Here is a 16,571-nt window from a genome sequence, read left to right as displayed (position 1 = left end):
ATAATTCCTTCCAGTCTTCCCTCCACCCCATCAAGTCCTCTGCATAACCTTTTAAGATTCTGGCAGGCGGGTATGAAGATCTACTCGTCTTGCAGCACCTCAAACCAAGCCATGCACTTAAGTCTCCTTGCTTATTAAACCTGCCACCTGCCCATCTAAAGTGGTCTGCCTCCGTCTTCCTTCTCTCCTCGTACTTCATGTATGGAGGCCAGTTTCAAATTTCATTCAGGAAACTTCTGAGGTTGTGAACCAACAGTCATGAGTACTCAGACTATGACAAAGTCAAAATACTTTTCATGTAGAAACATATTTGTAAGTTTAATGTCCACCAAGTGACCATATCATAGTTTGCTTAATCATTTCTCCTACTTTGGAACATTTCTCTTGTTTTTAAATTTGCACATTTATAAGCAAGGTGTGATAAATATCTTTGAACACAAAGTTTTTCTGTGGTCAGGATTATTTCCCAGAAGTGTAGATACAAGGTCAAAGATGAGAACATGTACTTGGCTCTGGATCCCATCACACAGTGGTTTTCCAAACTGGCCCACTTTCTCTCAGTAGCCAGCAACTTCCTGTGTGCTTGTGTGCTAAGTCACTTCAGTTGTGGCTGATTCTTTGCAACCCTGTGGACTGTAGCCTGCCAGGCTCCTCTGTCCATGGGATTTTCCAGGCAAGAATACTGGAGTGGATTGCCATGCCCTCTTCCAGGGGATCTTCCTAACCAGGGATCGAACTTCTGCATTGGCTGGTGGGTTCTTTACCACTAGCACCACCTGGGAAGCCCAGCAACTTCCTGACTCAGCCCTGGATGCTGAATGGCTCCCAACAAGCTCTATTTTTACCAGCCCTTCTGGCGATTCTGATGTTGTTTTGGAAATGTTTGGCTTATCCGAGTGTCTTCCTTTTCTCCATAAACACTCTAGGGTGTTGGATGAGTTAATTCTTTGTCACCACCTTCAGGAACAAATCCATGAAAGTAACTCCAATTAAATAGAAGTGGTTGTAAGTACTAATTCATGCAACAAATTCACTGAACATATATGGATGTTGATTGAGGTGCCAGACATAACAGTGATATAAGACAGTTCTTGCTCTCATGGGGGTTACATCAGGGTATGATTTGGCAGATAGTATACAAGAAAACAAATCATTTTTTTTTAGATGATTTCAGAGAGTGATTTATGTTGTAAAGGTAGCAAATGTGATAGAGCATGCTGTGGAAGTGCAGAAGTTACTTTACCTAGGATGGTCAGAGGTGAGACTGTGTGAAATGATGGATGAGTAGATATGCAGAAAGTATTCCAGGCAGGAGAAACTGCAAACCTGAAGTATTTGAGCAACAGAAGAAAGAGGCCAGCAGGGGTAGAAAGGGGCCCGTGAAAGGACAAGTGATGAGGAGAGGAGAGGGAGGCAAGGACCGGAGGATGTAGGGCTCAGAGGCCTAGGTAAGGAGCAAGTGTGGTTACATTTGGGACATCACTGAAGGGACTGAAGCAGAGGAATGACATGTTGTGATGCATACGTTAAAAACAAAAACATCACTGAAGTTACTGTGTGTCGAGGGAGTGAAGAGGGGAGGGGAGCAACTGAGAGAATTCTTAGGAAGCTCCTGAAATTCCAGGCAAGAGATGATGGTGGGTTGGCCTAGAATATGGTCACAGAGATGCAGAGAAGTGAATAGATGACAGCTGTATCTGGAGCAGAGGGATGGGTACACTCCACAGAAGAGCTTTTGTTAGGAGCAGACATGAAAAGTAACCCCCTTAAGGAGTGAACTGAAGCAGAGAGTCTTGGATTCTATTTTAGCGCTCTCATCACCCAGCCCTGTGACCTTGAACAAGTCACTTTATCAGCTCGAGCCTCCCTTTCCAGGGTTGAAATAAACAGGTAAGATCATTTCTAGTTCCAGTATTTTCTTATCGATTTTTGATGTAATATCCCCTGCTTCCTTTATTTGACAAATATTTAATGAATGCTTACTAAGTGCCAGCACTGAATAGGCATGCCTTGCTTTATTGTACTTCACTTTATTGTACTTTGCAGATATTATGTTTTATTACAAATTGAAGGTTTATGACAATTCTGAATTGAGCAAGTCTATCAGTACCATTTTTCCAACACCATTTGCTCACTTCATGTCCCTGGGTCACATTTTGGTAATTCTCTCAGAATTTAAAACTTTTTCATTATTATCATATTTATTATGGTGATCTGTGATCAGTGATTTTTAACGTTACTACTATAATTCGCTGAAGGCTCAGACAATGGTTAGCCTTTTGGGGCAATAAATTATTTTTAAATTAATGTAGGTACAGAGCTTTTCTTAGACATAAGGCTACATTGCACATTTAATAGAGTGCAATATAGTATAAACAGAACTTGTATTTGCACTGGGAAACCGGAACTCTCATGTGGCTAGCTTTTTGTGATACCTGCTTTATTGCGGTGGTCGGGACCTGAACATGCACTATCTCTGAGTACTGCTGGATCCATCAGACACTCATCTTCCCTGTGGAGCTGACAGCTTTGGCAAAGGGACTTGTATTAAATGTATAATTGTACAGGGAATTATAAGCGCTACCGTGGAGAATCACAGGGGACGTAACCCACACTGAGGGTAATGGAAGAACTTCCCTGGAGAAGGGGCAGGACTTCCCTGGTAGTTCAGTGATTAAGACTCTGTGCTTCCAACACAAGCGGTGTGGGTTCAATCCCTGGGTGGGGAACTAAGAGCCCACATGCTGTATGACGTGGCCAAGAAAAAAAGAGAAGAGGCATTTTTACTGTGGTGCCCGGTGAGGACAGAGTCTGCCTGCTAGGCTTCTCTGTCCGTGGAATTTTATAGGCAAGAACACCGGAGCAGATTTCCTGCTTCACCCTATAGGGCTTCCCAGGTGTCACTAATGATTAAAAAACAAAACAAAACAAAACAAAAAAAAAAACCTGCCCGCCAATGCAAGAGACATAAGAGACTCAGGTTTGATCACTGAATTGGGAAGATCCCCTGGAGGCGGATATGGCAACCCACTCTAGTGAAGAGACTTAGCACACATGCACTCCACCCTGTGAACTGCAGCCCAATAGGCTTCTCTGTCCATGGGATTTTCCAGGCAAGAATACTGGAACAGGTTGCCATTCCTACTCCAGGACCCAGGGATTGAACCCACATCTCTTGTGTCTCCCGCATTGACAGGCGGATACTTTACCACTCTGCCACCAGGGAATCCCACAGTCTAAGACAAATTGGAAACCTTATAGGCTGTGTTTTGTGAGCTTTGACCCCACAAGCCCAGTCACCTTTAGAGTCAGCTGCTTGTGAGACTGAAGTGAGTCCAGTTCAGGCCTGCTGCAAGGGCCAAGCAGTCCCGGGGACATTCTCTCCTGAGGTCAGCCAGTTCTAGTTTGATAAAGCCAAACATTTTTCCTAGAACTGAATGTCATCAGAAGGCATATTCTGTGACCTGATGTCATGATACCCCAGAGCGAAGGAGGCCTCTGGCAACACACTGGGTACCTCAGTCTCTCTCTGCCTCCACCCAGGGGTCTGGGACAGAATGCCGATTGCTGAGCCTCTTCAGGCCAGATTTGGCCTGTCCATTTGGGGAAAAGCCACACTGCCCATTTTCTATTTTGAGGATTATATCAGAAATGAATTTCTCCAGGACAAGAGAAGAGAAAAGCATGTCAAGAGGCTCTGTTCATTTTGAAAGTGACTGATTACTCCAGTTGCTCCATCCAACCCCCTCTCCCCACCCAACCATCACATGAAGCCACTGAAACAGGATGTTTATGGAGCTAAAGTTTCCAGGACCTTGGGACTGATGTTGACTTTAGTAGCAGGAGAAAGAAAATGATTACAATGTTTTCTTCCTTTTTGGAGGATTCTAGGCAAACTGACTCCCTTTGAGATCACCCACTGGCCAGGTCTAGGGTGTTAGCAAGCCTGGCAACACTGTACATGGAAAACAAACCCTTTTTCAGGAGCTGGAGAGCCTAAGAGGAGAACAACTGGATCTGTCCCCAGGCCCTTGTCCCAGTGTGCCAAGGAAGGCACACAGCACATAAAGAGAGTGCCCGATTCACCAACTGGTTTTCTAGTCAGGAACGCTGAGAGCACTTTAAAATCCATCTTTATGGAATATTTCCATAATTCTGCATAAAAGCCCATATCAAGGCAGCATGGTGTCATGACTAGGTAAGCAGATTCAGCAGCCAGACTGCTTGGGTTCGAATTTTAGACCTTGTGACTTCAGACAAATCGTCCTCTAAGCTTTACTTTCCATATCTTTATATGAAACTGGTAAGAGCACACCTACCATAGGTTGTTGATTTTTTAATTGAGATATAACTGACATATACCATTATATTAGGTTCAAGTATACCTATTGTAGGTTTTTTAAAAAGTTTTTAGTTTTTAAATTATGAAAGCATGATAACACATTTATAGGAGACTTGTAAAACACAGAACAAAGTTATATATAGTTCCACTATATATTACAATTATTTTAAAGTCAATAAATTAAGATTTTTAGTTGGATTTTCAGTATCAAAATCTCAAAAATTAATAGAATAAATAGAAAGGTAGAAGGATATAGTAGACCTGAAAAACACTATGAACCAATTCAACATAATTAAGATATATACAATTTTCACCCACCAGCAGGGTACAAATTCTAGTCAAGTTCCCATAGACTATAAACCAGGAGATACTGGAACATATCCAGGCATGTAAAACATGGTGCAAAAATTTCATGGTCTAAAGGTATTGAAATCATACAAAGTCTGTTCTCGTATCACTGTGGAATTATGCTAGAAATCAATATCAAGAGATACTTGAAAATAACCCATATATTTTCAAGTTCAATGTGACATTTACCAAGAGAAATCTTGGACTTAGCCTCAAGAAGGTTAAAAGACTGCAAAAGCACAGAGAATGATTGCAAAGAAGAAAGCATTTAAATGAGACATAGGTTTGTTTGTTTTAGGTTTTTAATTTAAAGAAAGAAATGAAGCGATGTAGGTAATGTGTATAGCACACAGTCTGAGCTCCATCACTGATGTCATGCTTCCTGCTGTTGCCACAGTTGCTGAGGGATGGTCTAGTCACTAGCTACCAAATCCAGGTGGTCACATGGTCACTGGAAAGCTTTCCAGACCGGAAGCGGGGGATCTGTTACCAAGTCTCCCTGTAACCTTGGCCAAGACACTACATTTGATAAGGAGAAGAATGAAAGAAAAAGGACTCTAATTTTTTTTTTTTTTTAATAAGGTTGCACTGGATCTTAGTTGCAGTAAGGGGAATCCTCAATCTTGATTGCAGCACGTGGGACCTGTAGTTGTCCATGCAAGCTCTAGTTGCTGAAGTGCACGTGTGTGCTGTTGTGTCTGACTCTTTGCGACCACATGGACTGTTGCCCACCAGGCTCCTCTGTGCATGGAATTTTCCAGGCAAGAATACTAGAGTGGGTTGCCATTTCCTACTCCAGGGGATCTTTCCCACCTAGGGATCAAACCCATGTCTCTTTTGTCTCCTGCATTGCAGGTGGGTTCGAGATCTAACTCCCTGACCAGGGATTGAATATAGGCCCCCGTGCATTGGGAGCTTGGAGTGTTAGCCACTGGACCACCAGAGAAGTCCCAGGGCTCTAAGATTCTAATTAGCACTTAATCATTTTCTAAGAGAACTCGAGTGAATCAATGAGAGAAAGATAAAAGTTTCTAATTGATGTCATTTTTAAGTTCTCCTTTTCCCTTTCAGCAACTTCATCCCACAGGACCATTCCCATGCCTGAGGCTTCCCCAGGTGCCCCTGTCCACGGCTGAATGTTCTCTACTGAACATCAGTGCCATGGGTGACTCTGGAGGTCATCTGTCCTGGCTTTCTCTTTGCAGGTGAGGAAACCAAGGTCCAAAGACATGAAGGGATGGACCGACCATCACACAACTACTGTGCCCAGAACCCAGACGGGAACCTGCCTGCTCTAAGTTTGCCACACCCCTGCTTCTCCTCTTCCACCCAAATAAAATTAGCAGCAAGGGCCCGAGGAGAGGGTGACGCCCACCTCCTTGTGTGAGGAGCCTTGGATGGGAACAGAGTCGCCCTCAAAGAGGCCAAAGCAAGAATTGGGAGGCCTGCACCTGTGCCTCCAGTTCTGGGCCAAGCTCCTGTGTGTTTTGAGTCAACTACCTAACTCCTCTGGTTAGGTAGTTGACTAACCTGACCATTTTGTAGGTCCAGTAAAACCAGATGGGTGATTTGGCAGGATAAAACTCCTCTGGGTCTTTTTCCTCACCCCAACCCCAGGTGCTCTTCAAGCATGGCTTTCCCTCCCCTTACCAATCATTACATGAAAAGGCCCTAAGGTGATCGAAACTTGTATCAGATCTGAAGCAGCTCAAAGGGATTATTCAGCCCGACTCCTGAGGGAATCTGTTTGAAGCTTAAAGCCCGGTTCCCAGGGCTTGGCTTTGGAGCTTTCTCTTCCAGTGAGTGAACAAAGCCCATTTAGAAACCTAAACCTGCCCTCCAGCCCCTGGGGTCCAGGCCCAGCTCCTGGATTTGTGCGGCCCGGAGAGGAAAGCTCCTGCCGCCAGCTTGAATGGGCCTATTATGCATGGCTAATTCCACCGCAGAACACAGTGTCTCCGAGGGCCTAGCAGCAACTGGTCCTACCTGTTTAGAGTCAGTACATTCTGTTTGCTGGAGGGATGAAGGGAGCACAGCACACACCACCTCTCACCATCATAAATGCCATTTCGGGTTAATGATTACCAGGTACAGTGGTACTGTAGTCAGACTGCACACACTGAGCGCCCTTCCCATGGAAGCCAGCGGGCAGTGCATAAAGGGGGTCATTGTGTGTGCTGGGTGGGGAGGGAGGGGTGCCTACGGGTGCCAAGTGTGGTCTCATAGCTCACACACGCGGGACGGGGAGGTTGGGACACCGTGCACATATGGTCTCATTTTATAAGACAATCTATTTACACCCACTGTTGACACTGGGGTACTGTTACTGAAACTGGAATTTGTGTCATTCAATAAAATGCCCGATCAGACTAACCCGACATTACATGACATCAACTCGATCCTACACACACACAAAAAAAAACCCCAAAAGTTCCCATCTTTGGCCAGAACTGGCTCTTTTGTAGCCAGAGCCATCATCCTCCTGCTGGGGAGCCGTGTGGACCTGCCTGCAGACTGACAGTTGAGGGGTGTTTCTCACCACCTGAATGACGGAAGTTGATGACTGCCAGGCCCCAACCAGCCTCTTCTGTCTGCCAGAGAGAAAGCAAGAATGTTCCCCTCCTGAGGTCTCAATTTACAGGCTTTTCACACTGCACTCCTATTTAAGGGTTCCTCCCAAGAGAGTCCTGACATTGCCTTGAATCAGCTCAGCCCTGACTCTACCTGTTTCTACTGCCACCTACAGAAAGAGAGGATTCCTTTAGGGCTAGAAGGCTGTGACCTTGGCCAGTTTTGTAGGTCAGTAAAACCAGATGGATGATTTGGCAGGACAAAGGAGATCCTTTGGTCCTGGGCGGGTGGGAAATCCCCCACTGCCTGAAATTGCACCTTTAATATACAATTATTTTGTATCAAGTATTGTCCTCTCTTGAAATTCTCACTTCAAGTCCAAGGAACTTTGAGATAATATGAATACAAATGTTTAGCCTTGAAATACATTTGTCAGACTGGAAAAGACAGCATGAAAATCATAAGTGTTGGAAGTTGAGGGGTGCAGTGAAATTGGAGAAAGGGAGTCCAGGGAGCTTGAAACAGATTGAGTGCCAAAGACGAGCTGAGGGATCTAAGACACATGAGGAGGTTTCCTGAGTGGCCAGAGTTACAGATTTTGTATCATGTATCTTTCACAGATACAAAACCAAAAACATAGGTTTTCACATATATGAATTCATAATGACTGTAGCAGGCACTGTTGTTTGCCCATTAAGCAAACAATATCACCCTTTATTTTGGGAAATTTCTTTCTGGACTTTACGTGGTTCGGGTGACGCTGACTTCACCCCCAGGCTATGAGCATCGTTTAGGCCTGGCCCATCAGCTCACAGCATCCCACAGGCTCGTTGGTCACAGTCATTATTACATAGATAGGCAGGCCCGTGGCCTGAGCTGAGCCAGTGAAGTTCAAATGTAAAATTTTTGGTAAAACTATTGGAAAAGGGGACTTGCCTGTCTGCTCGTGGTTCTCAGCTGATCAAATGTGGGCCTAGACCACCCAGTGGCCTTCTTATCGTGGCATGTGAAGAACCTGCCTGGGAGTGAAACCAATTCAGAGGAGCACAGAACTAAAATTTTCAGAGCCATTATTTGTATGATAGCATTCAAACCTCTAGATCCAACTGTATCTGCAGCCAGCATAACCGCAGACATTTTAGTTACATGGGCCAAAAAGCATCCCCCTCTTCCTTAAGCCAGCTGGAGTTTCTGATAAAACAGAACAAATTTCAGTGTTACACTCATTCTGCTATACAGTTCATGATGGTGCATGTCCTCAGCTGCTGGCAGCATTCTTCTCTACTGATCCTGCCAAATTCCAGAGAACTTGGCTCAAACCTGGGCCTCGGTGTACCCATCAGCTAACTGGGGGTAATAATGAGGTTCACAGGAGGGAAAGAGAATTATTGAAGTGGGAAAATTCTTCTCTCTTTGAAAGAAATCCACTGCAGAAATTCAAAGTCTCATGTTGACAAAAGTAGACTTCACATTTTGTCCTTGAGAGAACTCTGGAGCTTTGCCACTCAAAGTGAGGTCGCTGGACCAGCATCAGCCATCCGCTGGAATTTGTTAGAACTGCGGAGCCTCATCTTTATTCCAGACCTCAAATCAGCTTCTGCATTTGCATAGGGCCGTCGACTGGTGTGTGTACACATGAAAGGTAGAAAACATGGCTTACAAGACCTCAGGAAGACAAGACCCCAAGAATACTTCTATTTTATATGCTGGGGTACCATGTATGATCTGTTAAAAGTGGGTTCCCCTTGCCGTCTATTAGTTTGAAAAAATACTATCATTTCAGTCTCCACATTTCAGAGAGAGATAAACTAAGGCTGAGAAAGGATGAGTGACCCATCTAAGATGAGAATCAGCTGCTCAGTCAACATGAAAAGCTGGTATTCTGAACTTTGTGACCTTGAGTAAAGATTTCTTAAATATGATATCAAAAGCATGATCCATTACATTTTTTTGGATAAATTGGACTACATCCAAACTCAAAATTCCTGCTCTACAAAAGATACTGTTAAGAAAATAAAAAGACATGTCATAGTCTGGAAGAAAATATTTGCAAAGCAAAGTAATATTTGCAAATATTTATTTGATAAAGGACTTTTATCCTCTCAAATTCAAATATTTTAAAAAAACAATTAAAAATGGGGAAATATTTGATTAGATACTTCACAGAAAAAAGTTATATAGATGGCAAATGACCACAAAAAAGATGTTGAACATATTTAGTCATTAGGAAAATGGAAGTAAAACCACAATGAACTATCTATAAATAGATACTATTGGCAAAAACAAAAACACGCCAAGTACAGTGGGAAAGATGTGAAACACCACTTAAAATATTCATATATTGCTGGCAAGAATACAAAGATAGAACAGCCACTTTGAAAACAAAATTTGGTAACTTCATGCAAATGTAAGCCTAAGCTTATCATGTGACTCAGGAATCCCACTGTTAGGTATTTATCCAAGAGAAATGGTCCACATGCAAAAAAAAGTGCTATATGTGAATATTAATGGACAATTTAGTCACAATACCTTAAACCTTGAAATAACCTAAATATGCTTCAACTGGTGAATGGATAAATAAAACTATGGTACATCCATAAAATGGAATCCTATCCTCCTCGGCAATTAAAAAGAATGGAAAAAAAAAAAAAGGGAATGTGGATGAATCTTAAAAGCACTGTACAGAATGGAAATAGACTCCAAAGGCTACATACTATATAATCCCACTTACAGAACATTCTGAAAAAAAGCAAAACTATCGACACAAAAATCAGATCAGTGCCTGCCAGGGGCCAAGGTGGGGGCAGGTGGTAGACTGTAAAGGGGCTGTATTAGTTTGCTGATAACAAACTAATACAAAGGGTTGCCATAACAAAGTGCTTCAAACTGAATGGTTTACGGGATAAAAATTATCTAGTGTTTCTCAAAGTCCGAAATCAAACTGTTGGCAACGTGGACTCCTGCTGAGGGCTCGGAGGAAAGGACCTGGTCCAGGCCCGTCTCCTTGATTCGTAGGCGGACACCTTCGTGTTCACATGGCATCCTGTGCGTGCATACACGTGTGTCCAAATAGCTCCTTTTCACACCAGTCATATTGGATTAGGGCCCACTCTAATGGACCTCATTTTGACTTGATTTCTTTTGTGAAGACTCTACCTCTAAATAAGCCCCTATTCTGAGGTACTGAGAGTTACGAGTTCACCATATGAATTTAGCAGGAACACAATTCAAACCCAAAAAAAGGGGCACAAGGAAACTTCCAGGGTCTATAGAACTGTTATATATATATTTAATGTGGACTATTTTTAAAGCTTTTGTTGCAGTTGTTACAATATTGCTTCTATTTTATATTTTGCATTTTTGGCTGCAAGACATGTGGGATCTTAGCTTCCCAATCAGGGATCGAACTCACACCCTCTGCATTGGGAGATGAAGTCTTAACCACTGGACCACCTGGGAAGTCTCTGTTCTAGATCTTAATCGAGGTGGTGGGTCCATGTATGTATACATTTGTCAAAACTCATAAAACTATACCCTAAAAAGGGTGCAATTTATCCCATGTGAGATAAATTTTAAACTCAAAAAACAAGGTATATCTCCTCAATTTTCCTTCAAATGATTATTGCTCTTCCCAATCTACTGTGCTGTCCTGACTATACCGCATGTTCCAGCCATCTGTAAAGGTAAGGGATTATTTCCCAGAACCCCAAGTAGCTCACACTTTCACAGAAAAAGCTATTTTTCTGCCATGTGAGTAAATCTAAAGCAACACGCCTCCAAAGCATGAAGGTTCCATCTCATCAAATGGCACATTTAATAAATTGCCTGTCTTGAGTAGGATGAAGAAATACAAAGGGAGGGCCAGCTGGGACGATCTGGTTTGGGACCTGCCGAGGTTAGCTGGAGCTGGGCTCCCCTCCCAACAGGTAGGAGCTGAACATTTCACCCACAAGCCTGTGGCATCTCACCTGGAGCCACGCAGAGGACACCTGCAGGAGAGGGAGACAGGAGATCAAACCGACTGCCAGCTATACTCAGACACACAGGAAAGAACTCAGGAGGTGACTTCATCTTCGCGGGAGGAGAATGGGTGGATGGACCTGCTCCACCCACTTCATTTGAGCTGGGATGGGGGTGGGGGTTAGATAATACAGACGTTGCTTCATAACAGAGGAAAAATGTTCAAAGGGGCCAGAGATAACAAACCTTGGAGCCCTCCCCCAGTCCACCCCTCTGCTTTCTTATCTGTCTTATTCTGCCACCATCTGACTCTGAGCCATCCTGCAGGTCCCTGAGTGAACTTGGTCAGTTCAGATGGAATTGCTTGATGAGTAGTGGAGGCAGGAAATTTTTGTTCCTTTCTCTTTTGCTGTGTGCAAGTGTGTGTGTGTGTGTGTGTGCACACGCTTGTGCATGCACATGTGTGTGTGTAACCTAAGTCAAGGTGTTCAGGGATGACTGGAGAAGAGGAACCATGTTTCTGGAAGGATCCAGGATGTGCTACAGCATATGCTGATTGCCCAGCCTTCAGCTTTCAGGAGAGGGGTTCGCTTTGTAGACAGTGCTTTCTGAACACTTCATCCCTCGGCAGAGGAAGGTGTGGCTGAGGCCAACTGCAGCCAACAGGGAGCCAATTGGAAAAAAGGGAGCACAGAGTGAATCTTCTCAAGGGGCTTGATGGGAACAACCCTCAAACATGGCTGAGCAGGGTTAGGAGTGTGGAGCCTCGAGGCAGTGCTCAGGGAGGGGCAATACGGGGGACTGCTGTTGGCATCGGAGAAGGCAATGGCACCCCGCTCCAGTACTCTTGCCTGGAAAATCCCATGGATGGAGGAGCCTGGCAGGCTGCAGTCCATAGAGTCGCTAAGAGTCCGACACGACTGAGCAACTTCACTTTCACTTTTCACTTTCATGCGTTGGAGAAGGAAATGGCAACCCACTCCAGTATTGTTGCCTGGAAAATCTCAGGGACAGGGGAGCCTGGTGGGCTGCCGTCTATGGGGTCGCACAGGGTCGGACACGACTGAAGCGACTGAGCAGCAGCAGCAGCAGCAGCTGTTGGCACGTTGGCAGCTTCCCAGCCAGCCTCTGAGGAGTATGACAACACGGCTTGTTCTTTCCGGTTACCTGTCAGAAATGAGTTCACTGTTTTGTTAACCTTCTCAACCTTCCCATTTTCATGGATGCTCTGTCTAGCTTCTATTTAGTCTGGCCCTGCTGTTTTGTCTCTGTGTTTTTATTTCAGATGCTTTCCTTTGACCTCTTAAATTTTATTTTTCCTAATTTAATTTCCTAAATGGAAACCAAAAAACCTTCCATTTCCATGGCCTTAGTTTTCTTATCTGTAAAATGAGTCTAGAGGAAGTATGCTTCTTTCAGTCAGTTCTGTGTCCAAAGAGCTAGAGATTCAGACTCAGAGAGTCTGTGTTTCCAAGGTTTTATCTCCCACATATTTATAAAGACTACAAGGGATGATGTGCTCCCTCCCCTTTAGTCTTTATAGTATCACAATAAGGTACTATTATTATCCTCATGTAGAAGGTAACTGAGATGCAGAATTTAACAGACCCCCACATCACATAACTATTCCAAGGTGCAGGCAGGCAGGATTTGAACACCAGGTAACACTTTTTTTTTTCAGCTTTGTTGAGAGATAATCGATATTTAACAATGTACTTCATCTAAGGTATACGAGGTGATGATTTGGTATATGTATATATTGTGAAATGATTGCCACAGTAAGGTTGGTTAACGCATCCATTACCTCACATAGTTACAATTTTGTGTGTAACTAAAAGTTTAATAGTTCAAATATACAATATAGCATTGTTAGCTGTAGTCCGCATGCTGTACATTGAAGAATTATCTGCACTCCTCATGTTTATTGAAGCATTATTCACAAGAGCCAAGATATGGAAGCGACCTAAGTGTCCACTGATGAATGAATGGATAAGAAAATAAGGTATGTATATACAGTGGACTATTATTCAGCCATACAAAGAAGGAACTCTTGACATACAGGACAACATGGATGATTCTTGAGGGCATTATGGTACATGAAATAGGTCAGGCAGAGAAAGGCAAATACTGTATGATCTCACTTATATGTGGAATCTCAAATAAATGAACTCATAGAAAACAGAGAGCAATTGGTTGTTGCCAGAGGTGGGATGTGCAGGGGTGAGACAATGGGCAAAGGTGGTCAAAATGTACACACTTTCAGGGTTCATGCTCTTAAACACTCCATTCCACGATTTCAAGGCCAGTTTTACATCTTTTGTTGTTGTTGTTGTTATGTCATAGCTGCTGCATCATTTGGACTCTCCGAGCTAAACTTTCTACTTTTCTTATTTGGCAAGGGGAGAAAATTATGATTCTTGTCCGAAATAACAAGCAGGTGGTTGTTAAAATTGACTAAAGTCCCCACAGTGTCAGCCGTCCGTAAGAGCGGTCTTTTAAGTTATTTATTATTTGTTTATTTATTCATACATTTTTGGCTGCACTGGGTCTTCATTGCTGCACATGGGCTCTTCATTGCTGCACACAGACTTTCTCTAGGGGCGGTGAGAAGGGGCTGCTTTCTAGGCGTGATGCGTGGCTTCTCACTGTGGTGGCTTCTCTTGTTGCAGAGCACAGACTCTAGCTGGTAGGGCTCAGTAGTTGTGACGAATGGGCTTAGTTGTTCTGCAGTATGTGGAATCTTCCTGGAGAAGGGATCGAACCTGTGTCCCCGGCATTGACAGGCAGATTCTTAACTACTGGACCACCAGGGAAGTCCCTATATGAAATTTTGTATATGCACATTCAGATACGTAAAAATGTGGGGAAGAAAATAAGCTGGTTGATTGCTCATAGCCTGTGGTCTATTTTTGAGTAAAAGAATAGGTTGAAAATACTGCCCCTGCTGTGTTTAAATGTCAGCTCTTCACTTTCAAATACCAGTTTAGCACTTTGCATTGCTCCAGGGAGAAAACTCCTCAGTAAATTAGTGGCAGAGTTTCTTCCAGCCTCTGTTTCCCATCAGGTTTCCACCAAGGACCTGAGTTACCCACATTCTGGAAAGGAATGAGGTAGAGTCAGCAGAATGGCCCAAGTCAGCAACATAATGGGTTCTAGGGGGTCACAGACCCACACTGTCAGGAAGCCCAGAGGTGGCGGACAGGAGCTGTCAAGTAACTGAGCAGTAAGAATCAGGGCCTAGCTCAGGCAGGGCCCAGCCCACGACATGGGATGGATGAATCCAGTGTCAAAGCCTGGCCAGCCTTCCCATAGAGGTGCCGGCCTATCTCCCTACCGCCTTCTCATCTCCTGGCACTTTTTCACTAACAACAAACCAGTAAGGCTTTCCTCCCTATCAATTAACTTCTTTAAGATATTTAACTGTGAATAGATTTCATAGCTGATGGTATTTGAATTTTAATAGAGGATTTCTGCAGACCCCAAAGAATTAATCACTGAAATAAGGCTTCCTGGAGGGGGAAGGATTAACCTGACACCCAGGCAAAGGTTTACAGATTCACATGTCTCCAGGGGCAGGAAGTAATTACAGATGTCTGAAGCTGGCACTAGGCAATAGGGAGTGGTGAAAGATAGTGGCAGAAGGTAGAATCATTCCTATCTAAAGGCTTCCAAATTTCCCTCTTAAAAACATTCTTCAGGCAAAACAGCAGAAATAAAAACAAAGAAAAACAGCTACACCCTAAATGCAACATGATATCCTTGGTCCGTAGAGTCAAAGCTATGGTTTTTCCAATAGTCATGTATGGATGTGAGAGTTGGACTATAAAGAAAGCTGAGAGCCAAAGAATTGAAGTTTTTGAACTGTGGTGTTGGAGAAGACTCTTGAGAGTTCCTTGGACTTCAAGGAGATCAAAGCAGTCAATCCTAAAGGAAATCAGTCCTGAATATTCATTGGAAGGACTGATGTTGAAGCTGAAGCTCCAATACTTTGGCCACCTGATGAGAAGAACTGACTTTTTAGAAAAGACCCTGATGCTGGGAAATATTGCAGGCAGGAGGAGAAGGGGACAACAAAGACTGAGATGGTTGGATGGCATCACCGACTAGATGGACATGAGTTTGAGCAAGCTCTGGGGGTTGGTGATGGACAGGGAAGCCTGAAGGGCTACAGTCCATGGGGTCACAAAGAGTCGGACATGACTGAAACGACTTAGCATGCCTGCATGCACCACCTCACACCCACCTCAAATCATTAGGATAGCTGCTACCAAAAGAAAAGGAAAGGGAAAGGGAAGGAACAGAATGAAACAAAATGAGAAAAGGAAAAAATTTGTTGGCAAGGATGAGAAATTGGACCCCTTGTGCTCTGTTGACAGGAATGTAAAATGGTGTAGGCACTATGGAAATCAATATGACATTCCCTCAGGAAACTAAAAATAAAATTATCAAGGATTCAGCAATTCCACTTCTAGGTGTTGAAAAGAATGGAAAGCAGGATCTCAAATAGATGCTTGCACAGCCATGTTTATAGTAGTCAGTCCTAAAGGAAATCAGTCCTGAATATCCATTGGAAGGTCTGATGCAAAAGCTGAGGCTCCAATACTTTGGCCACCTGGAGCTAGCTCCCTGGAAAAGACCCTGATGGGAAAGACTGAAGACAAAAAGAAAAGGGGATAGCAGAGGATGAAATGGTTAGGTTAGATAGCATCACTGATTCAAAGGACATGAATCTGAGCAAACTCAGGGAGATAGTGAAGGACAGGAAAGCCTGGCTTGCTACAGTCCATGGGGTTGCAAAGAGGCGGACACAGCTTAGTGACTGAACAGCAACATTCCCAATAACTAAAAGATGGAAGAAACTCAAGTATCCATGGATGGATGAATGGATAAGCAAAATGCAGAATATACATACAATGAAATATTACTCAATCTTAAAAAGGATGGAAATTCTTATACATGCCACAATATAGACGAAGCTTGAGGACATTATGTTAAGTGAAATAAGCTAGTCACCAAACGGTAAATGTTGTAAGATTCCACTTACATGAAGCATCTAGAGTTGCAAATTTGTAGAGAAGGAAAGTATATTGGTGGTGGTCAGGGGCTGGGGGAGGAGGGAACGGGGAGTTACTGTTTAGTGGCTATAGTGTTTCAGTTTGGGAAGATGAAATGTGGTGGTGGATCCACAACAAAGTGAGGGTACTTAATACCACTGTACTTCACACTAAAATGAAGAAGGCAGTGGCACCCCACTCCAGTACTCTTGCCTAGAAAATCCCATGGACGGAGGAGCCTGGTGGGCTGCAGTCCATGAGGTCGCTAAGAGTCGGACACGACTGAGCGGCTTCAC

The 16,571-nt window shown here is 43.6% G+C and overlaps 1 long non-coding RNA gene across 2 annotated transcripts; it reads left to right on the top strand.

Moving 5' to 3' along the window:
- The first annotated feature begins 674 nt into the window (after positions 1-674).
- LOC123329724 lies at positions 675-7,775 on the top strand. Of its 2 annotated transcripts, XR_006545263.2 has the most exons (3): positions 675-1,005; positions 1,810-1,890; positions 5,896-7,775. It is a non-coding gene; the product is annotated as an uncharacterized LOC123329724 (long non-coding RNA). The 2 variants fall into 2 exon arrangements; XR_006545262.2 differs by lacking the exon at positions 675-1,005 and having other exon boundaries at positions 1,266-1,890.
- The last annotated feature ends 8,796 nt before the right edge of the window (positions 7,776-16,571 follow it).

Source organism: Bubalus bubalis, chromosome 16 (assembly GCF_019923935.1).
Source record: "Bubalus bubalis isolate 160015118507 breed Murrah chromosome 16, NDDB_SH_1, whole genome shotgun sequence".
Classification (NCBI taxonomy): domain Eukaryota; kingdom Metazoa; phylum Chordata; class Mammalia; order Artiodactyla; family Bovidae; genus Bubalus; species Bubalus bubalis.
This window is presented reverse-complemented; position numbering and strand designations above follow the sequence as displayed.